We start from the raw sequence: 21,396 nt of genomic DNA, 5'->3' as shown, positions 1-21,396 counted from the left end.
GCCACTGAATTATCCTTTTTTTTTTTTTTTTTGGAGACAGAGTCTCTCTCTGTCGCTCAGGTACAGTGGCACGATCTTGGCTCACTGCAACCTCTGCCTCCCATGCTCAAACAATTCTCCTGCCTCAGCCTCCCTAATAGTTGGGATTACAGGCGCCCACCACCACACCCAGCTAATTTTTGTATTTTTAGTAGAGATGGGGTTTCACCATGTTAACCAGGCTGGTCTAGAACTCCTGACCTCAAGTAATCCACCTGCCTCAGTCTCCCAAAGTGCTGGGATTACAGGCATGGGCTGCCGTGCCTGGTCTTGAATTACTCACTTTTAAGTGGTTATCTTTGTGTGAGTTTCTCTTCAATAAAAAGCCGAGGCGGGGATGGGGCACGGAGAGATATTGCTGGAAATCTCTAATCTCACTATCCCAAGCCAAGGCCTTAAAACTCGAGCCTCTAAGTTGGCCACTGGTCTTCGTTCAGTCCATCCCAGGCCCCTGTTTGTCTAAAATCAAGCCACGTGGGTCTTTCTGACACCCCTCATTGTGCTCTACACTAGTGTGACTCCCTGCTCCTGGTCTGCGGGGACTAAGAGGATTCCCAGGATGCACTGGTGCCCCTACCAACCACACAGTCTCTCGTGGCATCTCCCGCCACACCTGCCTTGCTTGGATGTTCCCAAACATGTCACAGGCATGCTCTTTTTTCTGTCTGCCTCCTTCCTGATGGGTCTGGCAAATTCTTCTCCACTTATCGTATCCCAGCTTGGATGTCACCTCTTCCAAGAAGCCCCTCTCTGGCTTGCCCCCGGGCGAATTCATTCCTCCTGGAGCCTCTCTATATGGTGCAGAGGTCAAGGGCACAGACTCTGGAACCAGACCCCCTGGGTTCATCCAGGGGCCCCCATGCCCCAGGGCATGACTTTAGTGCCTCAGTTTTCCCATCTGTAAAATGGGCACACTGATAGTTTCTTCCTCAGAAGGTTCTGGAGAGGATGAAATGAATCCATTTGCAAAAAGGCCCCAGAGCAACGTGGAACACACAAGCACTCAGTACATGTCAGCTGTTACTAACTCATGTTTGTTTGCTGTACTTCTCATAAGGCATTTTCTTTACTTGTCTGTCTTTTTATCTGGTCCATAGACCCCATAAGAGCAGGAATTGACACTAAAATCTGCATCCCAGCACCTAGAAAGGGGCCCAAAATGTTATGGGTGCTTCATACGGCGACCCACTGTCCCAGTCTCCCTTGGACAGAGGGGTTTTTCCCAGGATGCAGGACTTTTGGTGCTAAATCTAGGAAAGTCTCAGGCAAACTGGGACGAGCTGGTCACTCTGGTACTTCAACAGTTTGTAGAAAGCAATACCTAGATATGAAAAAAGGACACCAAGATCCATCTGGAAAGGCATGAAGATTTGGGAGCAGGCCAGACGTGGTGGCTCATGTCTGAAATCCCAACACTTTGGGAGGCCAAGGCAGAAGGTTCGCTTGAGCTCAGAAGTTCGAGACCGGCCTGGGCAACATAGTGAGACCCCATTTCTACTAAAAATCAAAAAAATTAGCTGGGCGTGGTGGCACACGTCTATAGTCCCAGTTACTCGGAAGGCTGAGATAGAAGGATCCCTCGATCGCTTGAGCCCGGGACGTTGAGGCTGCAGTAAGCTATAATGTTGTCACCGCACATCAGCCTGGGGAACAGAGGAAGACCCCACCTCAGAAAAAAAAAAAAAAAAGATTTAGGAGTAGACATGAAGAAGCAGAAATGAATAGGAGGGGCTTACTCCAATAGCCCTAACATAGAATCTGAGAAAACAACGTTTGTAAGGGAAGATGTTGATGTAACGACAAGCCTCCACACAGATGGTCTCACATTTCCGCTCAAGGTGACATGAGGATTTACCGTGCAGATGCCAGCACATCACCAAATATGCTCAAGAACTGGAATCCTTCATTTCCTCAGGATTCCTGGGGGCAGTGTATTGTTTCCTCTTTTTTTTTTTTTTTTTTTTTTTGAGACAGAGTCTGGCTCTATCACCCGGGCTGGAGTGCAGTGGCCGGATCTCAGCTCACTGCAAGCTCCGCCTACCAGGTTCACGCCATTCTCCTGCCTCAGCCTCCCGGGTAGCTGGGACTACAGGCGCCCGCCACCTCGCCCGGCTAGTTTTTTGTTTTTTTGTTTTTTTGGTTTTCTTTTAGTAGAGACGGGGTTTCACCATGTTAGCCAGGATGGTCTCGATCTCCTGACCTCGTGATCCGCCCGTCTCGGCCTCCCAGTGCTGGGATTACAGGCTTGAGCCATCGCGCCCGACCTGTGTATTGTTTCTTAACAGGGCACCCTAGGATGTCCATGAAGGAGGGGATTAGGTCGGGATAAAACTGGGTGGACAGGCTGGGCGCAGTGGCTCACGCCTGTAATCCCAGCACTTTGGGAGATCAAGGCGGGCAGATTACCCGAGGTCAGGAGTTCGAGACCAGCCTGGCCAACACGGCAAAACCTCGTCTCTACTAAAAGTACAAAAATTAGCCAGGTGTAGTGGCACACACCTGTAATCCCAGTTACTTGGAATGCTGAGGCAGAAGAACTGCTTGAGCCTGGGAGACAGAGGTTGCAGTAAGCTGAGATTGTGCCACTGCACTCCAGCCTGGGCAACAGAGCAAGACTCTGTCTCAAAACAACAACAACAACAAAACATGGGTGGACAGAGGTTGAAAGGGAAGTGTGGGGGCGTGTGCATATGGACAAGATGAAGTCAGAAAGAAAAACTGCTGCAGTCTGCAAACCTCAAGACTGGTTCATTTTTTTCTCCTTGGTGCAAGTTTACAGCACTGCTAGAATCATCACTCAGCAGAAGGGACCGCTTGCTTGGGCCACCATCCATTCCAGTTCTTGTTCTGGCCAGGCAAGGATGTCAAGAGGGTAGTTCCAGCCTGGGAACGGTGGCTCATGCCTGTAATCCCAGCACTTTGGGAGGCCGAGGCGGGCGGATCTCTTGAGGTCAGGAGTTCAAGACCAGCCTGGCCAACATGGTGAAACCTGGCTCTAATAAATATACAAAAATTAGCTGGGCGTGGTGGTGCACCCCTGTAATCCCAGCTATGTGGTTGGCTGAGGTAGGAGAAGTACTTCAACCCAGGAGGCGGAGGTTGCAGTGAGTTGAGATCGTGCCACTGTGTTGCAGCCTGGGCAACAGAGCGATGTGCCCCCCCAGAAAAGAGGGTAGTTCCAGCAGGGCACAGTGGCTCACACCTGTAATCCCAGCACTGTGGGAGCCCGAGGCAGGAGGATGGCATGAGCCCAGGAGTTCGAGACCAACCTAGTAACACAATGACATCCCATCTCTACAAAAAAGATAAAAATTAGCCAGGAGTGGTGGTATGCACCTGCAGTCCCAGCTACTTAAGAAGCTCAGTGGGGAGGATCACCTGAGCCTGGGAGACAGAGGTTGCAGTGAGCCATGTTTGCACCACTGCACTCTAGCCTGGGCAACAGAGCAAGACCCTGTGTCAAAAAAAAAAAAAAAGAGAGAGAGAGAGAGGGTAGTTCTTTCCACTGTATTATGCATTCAGAACCTTGAGTCATGAGCAGACTCCCCAATGTCCCCACCCCATCAAACTCAGAAATACCTGTCACTCCACACTCATCACCTGGTCCTTGGGGTAGCCCTAAAGCCACTTGTTCAATGGGGACAAGGTGTCTTCCATTCCTCAGAAATGACACTGGCTTTCTTCATGGGTATTAAGCAGATTCTGAGCCTCTAACTTGCTGGCACCCCAAGATGTCACAAAGTCAACAGCTCCAGCCAACAGGTGTGGAAAAGAAAGGCGACACAGAGTTGCCACCACGTAAGTGGCTCCACCTTCAGTGCTTGCTTGTGACACTGAAGGTACAGTCTTGTCTTTTTTTCTTTTTTTGAGATGGGGTCTCATTCTTTTGCCCAGGCTGGAATGCAGTGCCACGGCCTCAGCTCCCTGCAGCCTCCACCTCCTGGGTTCAAGCGATGCTCCCGCCTCAGCTTCCTGAGTAGCTGGGACTACAGGCATGTGCCACCAAGCCCAGCTAATTTTTGTATTTTTAGTAGAGACGGGGTTTCACCATATTGGCCAAGCGGGTCTGGAACTCCTGACCTCAAGTGATCCACCCGCTTCAGCCTCCCAAAGTGCTGGGATTACAGGCATGAGCCACCGTGTCCAGCCTGACACCCATATCAAAGGAGTCTCAGGGCCTTTTTCCTCCCTGACCCCATCCCTTTCTGGTGAAATGCCCAACAGGCAGGCAGGGCCCAAAAGGGAAGGAGGAGTAGGATGGGTAGTGCCCAAGGCTGAGAACTGCCCTTGAGCAACCGAACAGGACGCGGAGGCTTCCTAGCAAAATCCCATCAGGAATTGGCCTGGTGGGGAAACTGAGGCCACTAAGCTCAGAGATGATACAGGCTGGACACCTCTGCCTGGTGCCCACGACAAATTTCTGTTTCTGAGAAGGAGTCTCACTCTGTTGCACAGACTGGAGTGCGGTGGCACTAACATAGCTCACCATAGGCTCAAACTCCTAGGCCCAAGTCATCCTCCCACCTCAGCCTCCCAAGTATCTGGAATTACAGGCACATGCCACCATGCCTGGCTAAGTTTTATTTTTTTTTGTAGAAATGAGGTCTTGCCATGTCGCTCAGGCTGGTCTCGAGCTCCTGGCCTCGAGTAATCCACTTGCCTTGGCCTCTCAAAGTGCTGGGATTAAACTAACATAATTTAAGACATGGAAATTTCAGAAACATCTCCACGTGTCCCCCTGTTATTTACAAGAGTCACAAAGTCACCCATAACTCAGCAGGAATTGCGTGGATTACAGCCTAGCCAAAGGAATACCCAACTGTTACTCAGCGTGAAGAGAAGACACACAAGACAGTGAACAGGCAGGGCGTGAAGAGGGAAATGAAAAGTGCTAAAAGAAAGGTAAGACGATGGGGCCAGGCGCGGCGGCTCACTCCTATAATCCCAGCACTTTGGGAGACCGAGGCGGGTGGATCACTTGAGGTCAAGAGTTCGAGACCAGCCTGACCAACATGGCAAAACTCCATCTTCACTAAAAATGTAAAAATTAGCCAGGTGTGGTGGTGTGTGCCTGTAATTCCAGCTACTTGGGAGGCTGAGGCAGAAGAATAGCTTGAACTTGGGAGGCAGAGATTGCAGTGAGTCGAGACGTACCACTGCACTCTAGCCTGGGCCACAGAGTGAGACTTTGTCTCAAAAAAAAAAAAAAAAAAAAAGTTAAAATGGCAGAATTTTAAGGCAGGTCAAATCTTTCAGAGCAGAAACTCTAAGACTCAGCCTCCTGGGTTCAAATCCCAACTCTGCCACTTCTAGGGTGTGCAAACTAGGGTGGGACGACGCTCTAGTCCTCCTCTAAAGCAGGGAGATGCAGCTAAAACCACACGGAGACAGATGATCAGGCTGCATATGGTCAGCGAGAAGTCACATGACATCACACACCTGCTGACTGACGGGAGGAGGTGAGAAGGGCCTCCGTGGCCTTCCTCCCCTCAACCCACAGCCCCATATAGTCATGAGAAAACCTGCCACAGGGTGCCAGGCCCGCGCTCCTCAAAACTGTCAAGGTCACGGAAAACAACAAAGTCCAAGAAACTGTCAGAGACCAGAGGAGAATGAACAGAGAGGTGACAACTGAATACGACGTAGAACTCTGGCACAGAAAAGCCTTAGTTGGAAAAACTGGTGACGTCCAAATAAAGCCTGGAGTTTGGTAAGCGGTAATGCAGCAGCGTCAGAGAAGCAGTTGTGGCCAGTGTCCCGCCATCAAGTAGATGCTGGGTGACAGTATACAGGAGCTCTCTGTATTAACTGTACCCATTTCCTGCATATCTAAAGCTCTTTTTCTTTTCTTTTCTTTTCTTTTTTTTTTTTTTTTTTTGAGACAGGGTCTCACTCTGTCACCCAAGCTGGTGTGCAGTGGTGCGATCTCGGCTCACTGCAACCTCCGCCTCCCGGGTTCAAGCAATTCTCATGCCTCAGCTCCCTGAGTATCTGGGACTACAGGCGCGCACCACCACACCTGGCTAACTTCTTGTATTTTTAGTAGAGATGGGGTCTTGCTATGTTGCCCAGGCTGGTCCCGAACTCCTGACCTCAAGTGATCCACCTGCCTCGGCCTCCCAAAGGCCAAGGGTTACAGGAGTGAGCCACTGCACCTGGCCATAAAAGATTTCTTTTAAACCCCATAACCGATGCCATTATCATGGTATCATTTTTCACCTGTCCACTAGGCAAAGAGCAAAATGTTGGTAACACACACAGAGAGCTAGCGTGGGGTATGGATAAACTGAGGCTCCTGCAACAGAAACGGCCAAAACAATTTAACATGCACAAGTCCAGCAACTCTTCCTCTAGAAATGTGTGCTGGCCATAACCCCCATATGTGGCTGAAATGACAAAATGACAAGCACATGGGGTATTCACTACAGCGTTGCTGGTAACAGCAGAAGCCTAATCCGCCAGCAAGTCATGGGTACCAATCAGAGATGGTCCCTCCTCGCAAGGTACTGAAACAAGGAAGAGTTTTATTTGGGGAAATGCAATCATCGCCAAGATACACCATCACGTTTAAGGAGCCAGGACACTGTTTGTAGTGTGCCACTATTTGTGTATGGTGAGAGAAGAAGAAACACTTTTTTTTTTTTTTTTTTGAGTCTTGCTCTGTCACCCAGGCTGGAGTGCAGAGGTGTGATCTCGGCTCACTGCAACCTCCACTTCTCAGGTTCAAGCACCTCTCCTGCCTCAGTCTCCCGAATAGCTGGCATTACAGGCGCCCACCACCACGCCCAGCTAATTTTTGTCTTTTTAGTAGAGACAGGGTTTCACCATGTTGGCTAGGCTGGTCTCAAACTCCTGACCTCGAGTGATCCTCTGGCCTCGGCCTCCCAAAGTGCTGGGATGACAAGCAAGAGCCAAGGTGCCCAGTCCTTTGCAGTCCTTTATTTTTTAAAGACAGGTTCTCACTGGGTAGGCCCAGGCTGGAGTGCAGTGGCATGATCACAGCTCATTGCAGCCTGGAGCTCCTGGACTCAAGCGATCCTCCTGACTCAGCTTCCAGAGCAGCTAGGACTATAGGTGTGCACCACCACACCCAGCTAATTTTTTATTTTTTATAGAGACGGGATCTCAGGATGTTGACCAAGCTTGTCTCAAACTCCTGGGCTCAAGCAGTCCTCCCACTTTCGCCTCAAAAAGCGCTGGGATTACAGGTAAGAGCCACCATGCCTGGCCTAGTAGTTCTTTATATAGTATGCATAAAATGTCTCCAAAGGCATACAGAAGGAACTTAACGGTCAGTGTTTATAGGGAGGGGAACTGGGTGGACTAGGGGATGGGGTGGGGCAAACACTGGTCACTTTTATACCCTTGTTGGTCTTTTGTATGTTGAGCCATAGTAATATTACATATTTACAAAATACACACTTTTTTAATTAAAAAAGAAAGTCTCCTCTGCAAACCTGTCTCTGCCCTCCCCAGGCCTCCGACCCGGTCCTTCTCGCCTCTGGGTAAAGGTGATGTCATCACAGCCCTTTGTGTTCCTGCCCAGCACCTGGCCCTGGGACCTTCCCTGTTTGCTGAGCGATTAAAGCTTCTAATTATTTCTATTTGGTAAGATGTTCCCTTTACCACTCCCGCTATATCAACCCTAAAATTTGCACTAACAACGTCCTATTTGTCAATATAAAGTTCTTTTTTCTCTGTTTTGAGACAGAGTCTCATTCTGTGGCCCAGGCTGCAATGCAGTGGTGTGACCTTGGCTCACTGCAGTCTCTGCCTCCCGGGTTCAAGCGATTCTCCTGCCTCAGCCTCCCAAATAGCTGGGATTACAGGTGCCTGCCACCACGCACAGCTAATTTTTTTTTATTTTTAGTAGAGACAGGGTTTCACCAAGTTGTCCAGGCTGGTCTCGAACTCCTGACCTCAAGTGATCCGCCCACCTCGGCCTCCTAAAGTGCTGGCATCACAGGCGTGAGCCACTGCATCTGGCCAAAAGTTCTTTTTTTTCATGTTGCACTATGATCCAGTTTTCCTCCAGGGGATTCTAAAGGCCAGTGCTGGACAAGGGATTGGGAGATGTGGACCCTCCCTTGCCGGTCTTATGGGACTCATATAGGGAGGCAAAGTCAACCAACAGGGGCAGATGTGGGACAGATATGAAGGGGAGACTTTTTTGGGGGGGAGGGGTACAGTTTCTAGGAGCGAGTGGAGGATCTGGGGACAAGGGCAAGGGGGCAGATCTTGGTACAGCGGGGACAGACACCCAGAAGCCACGTACCTGCGTCCCGTGGGGCAGGTGAGCAGTGTGGGGCCAGGAGAGTGAGGCTGTGTTACAGGAGCCTTCACACCATGAGGTAGGCACCAGCACCTGGGTTTATGGGGGACCCCACAAAAGGGGTTTCTATTTCAACAACCAGCAGTCCAAAAGCAACTTGAAAACCCCCAGAGGGATTCAACTCCTGCCAAGAAAGGGAGTTCAGAGTCTAAAAATAAGCTTTAAAACCTAGAATACCAAGAGAACCATCCACCGCAGAAGCCACCCCAACAACTCGCCATGAGAGTAAACACACATCAAAGGTCTCATGGCCCCCCTGCCAAGGGTGTCTTCTCCCGAGAACACAAAAAAACCACGTCGAAACACAGCAGAAACCCCAGTCTCCAGAACTTCTGGTGTTGCTTCATTCTGACCCACAGCCTCTGTAAACACTCCCCCGAAAAAAGTATCTTAACCTTTTTCTTTTATTTTTTCTTTCTTAAATTGAACTTTGTTTTACAATCAGGGTCACGCTGTGTTGCCAAGGCTGCGGTGCAGTGGTGCAATCACAGCTTACTGCAGCCTGGGTTCTAGTGATCCTCCCACTTCAGCCTCTCAAGCAGCTGGGACTCCAGGCACACGCCACCAGGACTAGCTAGTTGTTTTAATTTTTAATTTTTTCGTAGAGACGGGGTCTCACTATGTTGTTCAGGCTGGCCTCAAGTGATCCTCCCAAAGCGTTGGGATTACAGGCATAAGCCATTGCACCCAGCCTTAATCTTTTTTAAAATCGATCCCAGCTGGGTACGGTGGCTCACGACTGTAATCCCAGCGCTTTGGGAGGCCAAGATGGGTGAATCACTTGAGGTCAGGAGTTCGACCAGCCTGGCCAACACGGTAAAACCCCATCTCTACTAAAAATACAAAAATTAGCCGGGCAAAGTGGTACATGCCTATAGTCCCAGTCACTCAAGAGGCTAAGGTGTAATTGCTTGAACCTGGGAGGTGGAGGTTGCAGTGAGCTGAGATCATACCACTGCACTCCAGCCTAGGCAACAGAGCAAGACACCGTCCATAAATAAATAAATAAATAAATAAATAAATAAATAAATAAAACCCCATATTCCTCTCTGCTTTCTTACGATCTGCAAAAAAGAAAAAAAAAAGAGAGAGAGGCCGGGCGCGGTGGCTCAAGCCTGTAATCCCAGCACTTTGGGAGGCCGAGGCGGGCGGATCACGAGGTCAGGAGATCGAGACCATCCTGGCTAACATGGTGAAACCCCGTCTCTACTAAAAATACAAAAAAACTAGCCGGGCGTGGTGGTGGGCGCCTGTAGTCCCAGCTACTCGGAGGCTGAGGCAGGAGAATGGCGTGAACCTGGGAGGCGCAGCTTGCAGTGAGCCGAGATCGCGCCACTGCACTCCAGCCTGGGTGACACAGCGCGAGACTCCGTCTCAAAAAAAAAAAAAAAAAAAAAGAGAGAGAGAGAGAGAAAGAGAAACAGAGAAAGCAAAGAAAAACGCTTGTGTCTACATCTGTGGTTCTACACTGTCCCAGGCTGCCAACAGTCCAACATGGTGCTGATGGCAGCTCCATTCCACCACCACAATTTACTGCTTCAAAGCCTCTGAGGACCTGGACACCAGCAGAACCAAGCGTGCAAGGACTCTGTGTAACACAAAGTAAGAGCTCATAGTTGCCTCGGGCGCCTCCTCTGAGTGAGGTAAACAGGCTTGGGCATCTGCTTTGATGATAAATATCTACCTTATTTGGAAGTCTTCTATTTGTTTACTTCCTTTGTTCTGGCCAAATTCCAGATGACTGCAGGTAGTCTAACTGTCTGTCTTTGAAAATTCCAGAAAACAGCCATCTTGCCTTTAGCAAGACTTACGGATAACGTGGGAACAGGCTGGTGGTGGACATTACCTGTCACGTGCTTCTCATGCCTGTTTCACTTCCCCTGGCCGGCAACACATGATCTAGCCCTTGATGACATATGCCTTCCTCCTGCTTCCTAACTGCTTCCTGTCTGCAAGTTAGGTTCTATTAATATTTCCCTAACTGGACCATATTACGTTACCCTCCCTCGACCCCAAGGGAAGCGATGTGATCTATATTTCCCCACCAGGCCTTGAGAAAGCCACGTGCATCTGACATCCTTGTACAGCTGACGTCTCCTGTGCCCATATGGCACATCTATCCCATCTATGACAGGGTATCTATGGCATCAGCTCATAAGAAGTGTTTATTTTATTATTATTATTATTATTGAGACGGAGTGTCCCTCTTGCCCAGGCTGGAGTGCAGTGGCATGATCTTGGCTCACTCCAGCCTCCACCTCCCAGGTTCAAGCAAGTCTCCTGCCTCAACCTCCCAAGCAGCCAGGATTACAGGCACCCATCACCATGCCTGGCTAGTTTTTGTACAGTTAGTAGAGACAAGGTTTCACCATGTTGGCCAGGTTGGTCTCAAACTCCTGACCTCAAGTGATCTACCCGCCTCAGCCTCGCAAAGTGCTGGGATTATAGGCATAAGCAACTCGCGCCTGGCAGAAGTGTCTATGTTTTAAATAAGACAAGACAAATCTTCCTCATTGACAAATTCCAAATAGTATGCATAGATACTCCCCCTCTAGGAGATGCACTTTTCTTTTCTTTTCTTTTTTTTGAGACAGGGTCTCACTCTGTCACCCAGGCTGCAGTGCAGTGGCACCATCATAGCTTACTGTGGCCTCAGCCTCCTGGGCTCAAGCGATCCTCCTCCCTCAGCCTCTCAAGTAGCTGTGACTGCAGGTGTGCATCAACAAGTCCAGCTAATTTTCTACTTTTTGTAGAGATGGGGTCTTGCTCATTCCACTCTTTCCAGGCTGGAATGCAGTGGCTTGATCATAACTCACTGCAGCCTTCAACTCCTGGGCTCAAGTGATCCTCCCACCTCAGCCTCCTGAGTAGCTGGGGCTACGCCCAGTGATTTTTTTTTTTTTTTAACTTTCCATAGAAATGGGGGTCTCACTATGTTGTTCAGGCTGGTCTTAAACTCGTGGGTTCAAGTAATCCACCCGCCTCAGACTCCAAAAGTACTGGGATTACAGGCATGAGCCATGGCACCCAGCAGGAGGTGGAACTTAATCTCTCCCTTTCCTCTCCGGTGTGTGGGCTAGACTCCATGACTCTCTTTCAAAGAACAGAGTCGCCGGGCGTGGTGGCTCATGCCTATAATCCCAGCACTTTGGGAGGCCCAGGCAGGCAGATCACCTGAGGTCAGGAGTTCCAGACCAGCCTGACCAACACAGAGAAATCCCATCTTTATCAAAAATACAAAATTGGCCAGGCACGGTGGCTCATGCCTGTAATCCCAGCACTTTGGGAGGCCAAGGCAGGTGTATCACGAGGTCAGGAGATCAAGACCATCCTGGCTAACACGGTGAAACCCCATCTCTACTAAAAATACACAAAATTAGCCGGCGAGGCGGCGGGTGCCTGTAATCCCAGCTACTCGGGAGACTGAGGCAGGAGAATGGCGTGAACCCGGGAGGCGGAGCTTGCAGTGAGCCGAGATTAGGCCACTGCACTCCAGCCTGGGCGACAGAGCGAGACTGCGTCTCATAAATAAATAAATAAATAAACACAAAATTAGCCAGGTGTGGTGGCACATGCCTGTAATCCCAGCTACTCAGGAGGCTGAGGCAGGAGAATTGCTTGAACCCAGGAGGCGGAGGTTGCAGTGAGCCGAGATCGCACGACTGCACTCCAGCCTGGGCAACAGGAGCAAAACTCCATCTCAAAACAACAAAAAAAGAAAGAAAGAAAAACAGAGTCTATGAAAAGGGAAAGAGAGTAAACCACAAGTGAGAAAACCTGGCAAACACCTCCTTTTCACTCTCTCCCTTGGTATTAATTAACATCAGGAATCCTTTACTCTCTCCCTTGATATTAACATCCGGAATGTCATGTGCATATCAGGTGCCCTCTGATGTGACAGGATGAGAAGGACACTTTACCTCTGTGGTCTTCTCCTGCCAGAACCCATAACCCCATTGGAATCATGTGAAAAACATCAAACAACCCTGATTTGAGGGAAATTCTACAGAATCCCTGATCTTCAAAAAGTGTCAAGATTATGAAAAACAAAGCACGACTGAGAAACTAACACAGCCAGGGAGGCTGAGGAGACAGGATGACTAAATGCAATGTGGGACCGGGCACGGTGGCTCATGCCTGTAATCCCAGCACTTTGGGAGGCTGAGGCAGGTGGATCATCTGAGGTCAGGAGTTCAAGACCAGCCTGGCCAACATGGGGATAAATAAATAAAATATATATTTATTTATAATAAATAAAATATTTATTTTATTTATTGATAAATAATATATCAATGATTGATAAAATATATCAATGCAATGTGGTACCCTAGGGTTAGGACCCTGGCCCAGAAAAAAGGACATCCGTGGGAGAACCGGGAACTCCAAATAAAGTCTGGAGTTTGGTGAACAGTAACATACCCACCACATCAGTTTCTTAGTTTGACAAATATACTGTGTGATGTAAGATGTTAACAATGGAGAGAACCAGGAACTGGGTGAGGAACTCCCTATACTAACTTCACAACTTTCTTGCAAATCAAAAATTATGCCAAAATTGAAAGTTTATTTAAATACCTTCAGGGATTACACTTATAAATGAGCCAAATAGGTGTTGGGGCTCAGGACACACCACCCCAAAATGACTGTAGGAGACTGGAATATGTCACCTCAGGATCTATTTCTTTGGCATATTTCGAGCTGATTACTCTTAGAAACTGCAGACACAGGAGTAGCTCTGAAAAGCTGTCCTTTGATATAATAAATTGAAATCTACAGGTTGAGTATCCCAAATATGAAAATCCAAAATCTGAAACATTTTGAATACAGACATGATGCTCAAAGGAAATGCTCATTGGAGCATTCTGGATTTTGGATTTTTGGATTAGAGATGCCGAACCAGTAAGTAGAATGCAATATTTCAAAATGTGAAAAAAATCCAAAATCCGAAACACTTCCAGTCCCAGGCATTTCAGAGAAAAGATACTTGATCTGTGTAACTAAAGTGACTATCATAGGACCCTCATTAACCAGGGAAAATCTTCTCTTTTTTTTTTTTGAGACAGAGTCTCATTCTGTGGCCCAGGCTGGAGGGCAGTGGTGTCATCTCAGCTCACTGCAACCTCCGCCTCCCAGGTTCAAGCGATTCTCCTGCCTCAGCCCCCTGAGTAGCCAGGATTACAGATGCCTGCCACCACATCTGACTAATTTTTATATTTTTAGTTGAGATGGGGTTTCACCATTTTGATCAGGCCGGTCTCGAACTCCTGACCTCGTGATCCACCCACCTCGGCCTCCCAAAGTGCTGAGATTATAGGCATGAGCCACCAGGCCCAGCTGGAAGATCTTAACTTAGGAGAGGAGATTGAAGGTCGACACCTGGTCACAAGCTATCACCTGTTCTTCTGAGGGCTACTCTGAGACAACTTTCATCATTCAAGAGACTTTTTATCTGCATAACAAGGCAACCTTTGTTCACTATACATTTCCTCCCCTCACCCTTCTGTAACCTAGCACTACCTCCCTCCAGGAACCCCAAGCCCCTATTCCTTTTTCTTTTTTATTTGGAGACAGGGTCTTGGTCTGTCACCCAGGCTGTAGTGCAGTGGTGCTATCTCAGCTCACTGCAATCTCAATCTCCCAGGTTCAAGCTATCCTCTTGCCTCAGCCTCCAGAGTGGCCGGGACCACAGGCATGAGCCACCATGCCAGGCTAACTTTTGTATTTTCTGTAGAGACAGAGCTTTGCCATGTTGCCCAGGCTGGTCTGGATCTCCTGGGCTCAAGAGATCCGCCTGCCTTGTCCTCCCAGAGTGCTGGGATTACAGGCATGAGCCACCATGCCCAGCCCCTTATTCCTTTTTTGTAGCTCAGGCACACTATATAAATGTCCATCATCTGACCTTGCTTTGAGTTTCACTTTCTGTGGGACTCCCACATTTACACATGGAAAAATGTGTATGTATTTTTATCTGTTAATCTATCAATCATTGGTTTATTTCATAGACTCAATTATGGTACCTTCAGAAGGCACAAAAAAAGTCTTCCCTCTCCCCTACATAGGCCAAGAGTAAGAAAAACTATAAGGTGAAATGAAATAGGCAGGTCTTACCCCAAAGCACTCAAGTTCAATTTAAAAAAAACAACATTTGAGTGCTTTGGGGTGAGGCTCATGCCTGTGATGGCAATACTTTGAGAGGCCAAGATGGATCGATCGCTTGACTCCAAGAGTTTGAGACCAGCCTGGGCAACATGGCGAAACCCTGTCTCTCTACAAAAAAAAAAAAAAAAAAAAAACCACTAAAATTAGTGTGGTGGCTGAGGTGGAAGGATGGCTTGAGCCCGGGAGGGAGGCTGAGGCTGCATGGAGCTGTGGTCACGCCACTGTACTCCAGCCTGGGCAACAGAGCAAGGCCCTATCTCAAAAAACATATAAATAAATGAAGTATATTTTGGTTAAATGCCAAAGATTAAGTGGGGGGAAAAGGAGAGTTTCTGATACTTCTAACTAATGAGGTAAAAAATAAAAAATAAAATAAAATAAAAAGATACCTAGAATTTCAGCAAAAGAACAGGTTTCGAAGGAACCTCCCAAACTCAGTCCAGCTGAATGCATATTTACGCCTGTCCACAAGTCTGCACTCCCCTCAAAAGGTATTTCACAACTTCCACAAAGGAAGGACAACAAAATCGAGTTCACAGAAGTAGAGAAAAGAACTGTGGTTACTGGAGGTTACAAAGGGGAGGGGAAGAGAGGCTAGAGGGAGGTTGGTTAACAGGTACAAAGTTACAGTTCAATGGGAGAAAAAAGTTCTACTGTTCTGTAAACTGTAGGGTGAATATGGCTAACAATGATTCCGTCTACATTTTCAAATAGCTAGCAGACTTCTGAATGTTCACAACACAAAGAAACCATAAGTGTTTGGGGTGACGAACATGCCAATTACCCGTTGATCAATTACACACTGGAGACATGTATGACAATATCACTCTTTATCCCATAAATGTGTATGATTATTATGTGTCAGCTAAAAATAAAAGAGAAAATGGTCAATGGCTTTTTAAAGGGTTTGAAAATAAGAGCAAGATACAGTGAAATATCTATTTTACTCACAACGGAAAAAAAAAAAAAAACCTCCCCACAAAGCTTTAGCCACATGTGGGTGGTAAACTCTTCTAAAAATATATCCTCAAGTTGTGTATAGAACTGTTTTCTACATTTGGGTATCAGATCAACACATAAAAGGGCAAGGCCTTCAGAAAGATGCAGCGGCTTTTTAACCACCAACTTAATCCTCGAAGATCGATTCTTCCGGGAAGAAAAAGGAGAAATATTCAATTCTACTCTGGTCCCCACCTCCCAGCCCCCAGAAAAGAAACACTAAGCTAGGTCCCTGAATATGTATATCGCAGAAATGACCCCAGAATAAAAAAGGGATTCCTTGGGCAAAAGAAGGGCACTCACATGCAAATTGTCAGGTCTCCTAAGAAAATAGCCTAGTTTGTAAACAAGATAGAGTACCAGCTGCGAGGGTCAAAAAGGTCTGGTCTTTTAGGGTCTCTGGAGAAAAAACGTTATTTCCAATAATGTGAGCACAGTGGATCCTGACTATAATCAACCCTCCCAAATTGTATACTTATTACATTGAATATTGCTTAAAATTCTTAAACTAAGGACTGTCGCTTGGCAGGTTTTAAACTACGATTCTGCAACATGGTTTTTGTTGTCATGGAATTTAACCTGCCTGTCATTCCTGAAAATGTTCAAGGTGAATGGTACGTCTTAAGCCATAAATGGTTAAGCAGGAAGGATTTAGACAAAAGGGGAAACCCGGACCTCCAGCTCTCTTTGGGAAAGGAAGCGAGAAATTGGCCTTCGGTTACTTGATCCCAAACAAATTCTAATTTCAGTAGACCTCAGTTAAAAGTACAGAAGCTCAGAGTGAAATATTTCAGAGAAATGTGTGCCAATTCCATCTTCTGAGTTCAGGCGGTTTCTGCAGGGCGGTATGTCCCTCAAGTCAAAGATAAAGTTACCACAATCTTAAAGCCAGGTTCAAGCATGGCATAACGACAAATCATAGTGATTTGTGGAATGGAAAATGCTTCCATCAGGGAGCTGGGCTGCTCCCCCACAATCAGAGTGGGCAATTTTCCTCTGGATTCTGGGTGAAACCACATGCCCAGTTTCCACATGAATGACGGGTTTTCACCAAACAGTGCAATGAGATCATTAATAAGATTGAAACTGCATTAGGATACAAAATTGTACGAACCCTGATTATGATTTCATAGAAAACAGGCACAAAGACAAAAGACAGAAGCCGCCCGATAAGGACAGCCAGTGGTAGTTGTTTCATTCTGACTATGAGATTATGCCTTTCTTCTTTATCTTCCATACTTTCTTTAATTTTTTTTAATAAAAAATTTCAAACTATCAGTACATCATTTAGGAATAACCTCATGAATTCAAGATTAAGGCAAGTCATCATTAAGCTCTTAAACTTACCTGAGGCACACTGTCAATTATTTCTAAGTCTCCATGAGCTAAATAGCTTAAATTCTCCAACATTATTTTCTCTGAAGCCTCCAGCTTTGGATCCTGGTATATAAACTCCTACCTACTACAAGGTGAGCAGAGAATTACCATCACACAGACAGCCTCCAGAATGGTTCCTTTCTTGTGTCCATGCCTTAAGCTCTATGAAATTACACAATTCTTCTACTGAAATAACCTGCAGCCAAGGGACAACTTCATTAGCTACAAAGCCATTGTCACCAGTGTCCAGAGAGTAAATCAACACGGGCTCAAATAAGATGAAATTATGAGGACCCTGGAAAATGCCACTTGACCTCAAATAACAATTCTTAGGCAAGTAAACATTAATCAAGTTCAGAACAGACCATGGGTGGCCAAACGCGCCCAGGAGATGTCAAAAATGTGTGTGCTAAAGAAACACAGAACTAAGGAAGTCTATTTACCTGATAGACCGCCTCACCCACGGGGCTATTTTCACTGCCATAAAAGCGAAAACAAATAGAGGACAAGTCACAGTGCCAAGAATCCAGGACTTCCTCTTGCAGATCCTCTTTTCCCCACCCTCACTGTAGCTCTGGGGAAATTCCTCTTCAGTGGGAGAAGTTTAAGTCACAAAACGGCACCAGTCCATTCTCAAAGTGCTATTACACACCTCTGAGCAGTAAGGATGGGTAATGTCAGCAAAACATGCACTGTTTATTTTCTTGAAAATTCACTTAGGCTGGAAACGCCTTCCAGCTCTTTCCTCTCAGTGGATTTTCCATTTACTGTCTTCAACCACCTGGGCTTGGCTGTACCTCCTCCACAGCTCTGCTGAGACCCTCCTGTTTGTTTGAACTATGTCCACACGTTCCTTCTGCCACATGTGCTCAGGCCTCAGTTTTTCCATGAAACTTTCTCTAACTCAGCTGCCTCCTTTCCACTGCTCTCAAGCCCTTTCCGGAGTTACAAGGGCGTTAGCAAGCACCAACTTTTTCGCCTGTGTGTACTTCTACTTTCTACCCGTTGTGTAAACCCCTCAGGACCAGGAGCCATTCTTTTGCATCCTTTACATGGCAAGGGTAGCGCTTTATTTCTCAACAGCCAGCCCATAAAAGGAACAGAAGGAACAAAAGGAAATGGATTCACCAAAGACAGTGAATTACACTTCAATGTAGTATTTTAGAGACTTAAGAAATTGACCAGGTGAGGTAGCTCACACCTGTAATCCCAGCATTTTGGGAGGCCGAGGCAGGTGGATCACTAGAGGTCAGAAGTTTGAAACCAGCCTAGCCAACATGGCAAAACCCTGTCTCTACTAAAAATGCAAAAATTAGTTAAGCGTGGTGGCACCCAACTGTAATCCCAGCTACTTGGGGGCTGAGAAACGAGAATTGCTTGAACCCGGGTGGGGGGTTGAGGGGTGTGGGAAGGGTTAGAGGTTGCAGTGAGCCGAGATCGCACCACTGCACTCCAGCCTGGGCGACAGAGTGAGACTCTGACTCAAGAAAAAAAAAAAAGGAAAGAAATTGATCCTACGTCTTAGATCAATCACCCAGTCACTTAATCTTTGACAACATTACAAGATACTTTCTCAAATGTGAATAAATGCATCTATTATTCATGCCTTAAAGTAACAGGAAAGAGGAAGATAGGCCTCCCTCATGGTAGATTACAATTAAATGTTTCTTAGAGAGTTTGGTGCACATTTAGTTCCCAGAGCAAGGGCTGGTGGAGAAGAAAGCCAAGTGCAACATGGGTGTTACTCAGTGCCAGGTAAAGCAAGTCACAGGCCATCTAGATCCTGCTCCAACTGATAAAACCAAAACACTGGTGGAATTCCAGATACCAGCTTGCACTTCTCTCTGCATCTGGGTTAGTCCTAAATAGGAAGTCCTAAAGAGTCACTCTGAGAAGGCAGGGGGTGAGAGGGCAGATGAGGCAGCCAAGCACACATTAAGGCAAATCACGGCTTTCCTAAAGAGGACCCCAACCTGGGCTTCAGGCAGTCTTTGAACCAGCACCAGTGCACCAGGCCAAGGGGAGGAAGGTATCCTCTTTGGGAAGACTGGTAGGAGCTCGGAAGGCCCGGTGGCTTCCAGAAACTAGATTTCACAGTGACCACTGCTCTGTCCAACAGTCAGTGACATCAGCTGCACCGTCGGGAAGTAGAAAACCAGTGAAGGTCCAACTAGCCTGGTCCCTGAAGCATGACTGGCCCTTCCAGAACACACACCTTTCCCCTGTCACCTCCTCTCCCTGACCCTGAAGAGCTTCGGGCACACCACCAACTGACCACCTAGATCCACAGTGACCTGCAAACCAGAGCGGGGAGGGTATTTGCCTAGCTTGGCAGGGAGGGGCGAGGTCCACTTCTGCCACCAGTTACCAGCTGGTCCCACCAGCACCTACCCGGCACCAGCGGTGGACGGTGAGCGGCGTCTGGGCCCAGAGCTGGGTGCCATCAGCAGTGAGAGGACCCCTGTGCTCGCGGGGTGCCCACCTTACCCCGTGGGGAGGGGTCAGGCCTAGGGGCCACGGCCCACTTCGCTGATTTTCACCTCCCCAGGGTCTCCCAGGGCCCTCGGGTGTCCGTCCCGGATCTTGTGCGAACTCGCGGGGGCAAGCGGAGAAACGCGGGTACCCGCGCCCCTAGAAGCCAAATGTATGCAAACAGCATTCCGGAATTCGTTGGGGCTTTTTTTGTTTGTTTTGGTTTTGTTTCTGAACACCCGGGGAATATTTCTGGAAGTCTCAACCTGAGTCACTAGAGCGAATCGCGCCTTTTTCTAAAAAGCCCAGGGGCCGTCCTCTCCCCGTAGGGGGTCGCGGCGGGCATCGAGGGCCGCTAGTTCGGGTGGGGGCCGGACGACCCCGCCACACGCGATCGGGCACTCCGGGGCGCAGGAAATGAGCCCAACCGCAGACGCTGCCGGGACCAGGGCTGGGAGGCCGGACCCCGCCCCGGCCCGGCCCCTACGCCCTCCGCTGTGCCTCGATGCCCGCAACCCGCCCGGCGCCCCCCGGCCTCCCGGGAGCCCCCAGCCAAGGGCTCGGTGCACTGGGCGCCCAGCAGGTGCTGGCGCCACGGGCCCTCCGCTCTCCCCCGCTGCCCCCCGAGCCCCGGCGTCCCCGCGCCGCACTCACCGCCGCCCGCGCCGCCTGTCGAGCCGGGAGGTCTGAGCTGGCCGCGCGGGCGCCCCGGGAAAAGGGCCGGGCGGCGGGGACGGGGGCGGGGGCTGGACCCGCCGGGGCGGAGCGCGGCCAGCTCGCGCTTCCGGCTTCTCCCGCCCCCGCGGCCCGCACCTGGGCCCCAGACTAGACCACCGCCCGTTCCCCGCCTCACTCCGATCGCCCCCAGGCTTCACCCCACACCCCGCTCCCTCGCCACCCCAGAGCCCCCCAGGCTTACCCCTGAGACGCCTCGCGCGGACCTGGTGTCTGCCCGACTCTCCGATCCTGCCCCTGCCTCCCGGTGCCAGCACCCCCCACCCCGCCCCCGACAGCCTGACCCTCCCTCCGGATTTGCCGCTCGCAGCTCTCCCCACTTCCCTCTCTCGCCCCGCCGCTCCACCACTTCCAGGCGGCGGGACCACCAACCTCGACCCCGGACCCGCGCTGGGGCGCTCCCAGCCCTCTGGAGGACGGCCCTTCTCTTCCTGTAACTCTACAGACGCGTCCGGACTGACCAAGACACTCTGTGCCTTCGGGCAAGTTACCCACCCTCTCTGAGCTCGGCTTCCCGTCTGCAAAATGGGCACAATAGCAGTCCTGTCTCCTAAGACCGACTGGGAGTTAACTGGGAAGATGGGGGTAAAGTTTTTAGCACGGGATAGGTATTAGGTAAGGCTTATCAGCTGTTTCTCCGCTTTGTGCGCCCAGGGTGGCCCGTGCCCCCAGGTAGGCCTTTCTCACTGAAAGAAAGCTCTGGAAATCAGTAGCTCCTGTTTCCACATCTGCCCCTAAATGGGTGCCATCTCCCCGTCTGCTTGGAGCCCCATCGGCCGGCTGCAGTGATCACAGCAGCAGCCTGGATCCAGCAGGCTCTCTGGGAAATCATTAGAGGGAATTAAGAAACGTGCCTGGCTTTGAGAGTACACAGAGCCAGGAGATGGGCAGAACCCTGATGTGGCCATCCACAGACAAACGCCATTTGGACAGGGAGCTTCCGAGCCCCATGCTGGCAAAGACCTGAATTTTAGAACCCACCGGTGCCCAAATCCCATGCCTTTACCTGAGGTCCTAAAGATAGGGAGGCCCAGATAGGGAGTATGGCTTGTCCCGGATCCCTCAGCAAAGTGTCCCCAGCCCCAAGTTCTTGCCACCTTGTGCCATGTCCACTGACGGGCCACCCTCAGCTGTGGATGAGTTACCTCCCTCCCTTCCTTCCTTCCTTCTTTCTTTCCTCCCTCCCTGCCTCCCTCCCTCCCACCCTTCCTTCCTTCCTTCCTTCCTTCCTCCCTCCCTCCCTCCCTTCTTCCTTCCTTCCCTCCCTCCCTCCCTCCCTCCCT

General features: G+C 49.2%; 1 protein-coding gene across 8 annotated transcripts in view; it reads right to left on the bottom strand.

Moving 5' to 3' along the window:
• The window catches only part of LITAF (lipopolysaccharide induced TNF factor), an 82,523-nt gene that overhangs the window by 17,514 nt on the left and 43,613 nt on the right, over nucleotides 1-21,396 (bottom strand). The window contains exons 1-2 of one of the 8 annotated variants that reach the window (XM_025371574.1): nucleotides 20,033-20,066; nucleotides 8,315-8,495 (exon numbers count right to left, since the gene is read on the bottom strand). The exons of 2 other annotated variants lie outside the window; for them this stretch is intronic. The gene's annotated coding sequence lies outside the window, so the exon portion shown is untranslated. Of the gene's footprint in view, nucleotides 1-8,314; nucleotides 8,496-17,349; nucleotides 17,493-19,297; nucleotides 19,522-20,032; nucleotides 20,123-20,297; nucleotides 20,375-20,485; nucleotides 20,613-21,396 lie in introns of those variants that run through there. 5 more of the 8 variants (XM_025371575.1, XM_025371572.1, XM_025371571.1 and 2 more) reach the window with 5 other exon arrangements.

Source organism: Theropithecus gelada, chromosome 20 (assembly GCF_003255815.1).
Source record: "Theropithecus gelada isolate Dixy chromosome 20, Tgel_1.0, whole genome shotgun sequence".
NCBI classification, from domain to species: Eukaryota; Metazoa; Chordata; class Mammalia; order Primates; family Cercopithecidae; genus Theropithecus; species Theropithecus gelada.
The sequence above is the reverse complement of the archived record's forward strand: the minus strand, read 5'-3'. Positions and strand labels throughout refer to the sequence as shown.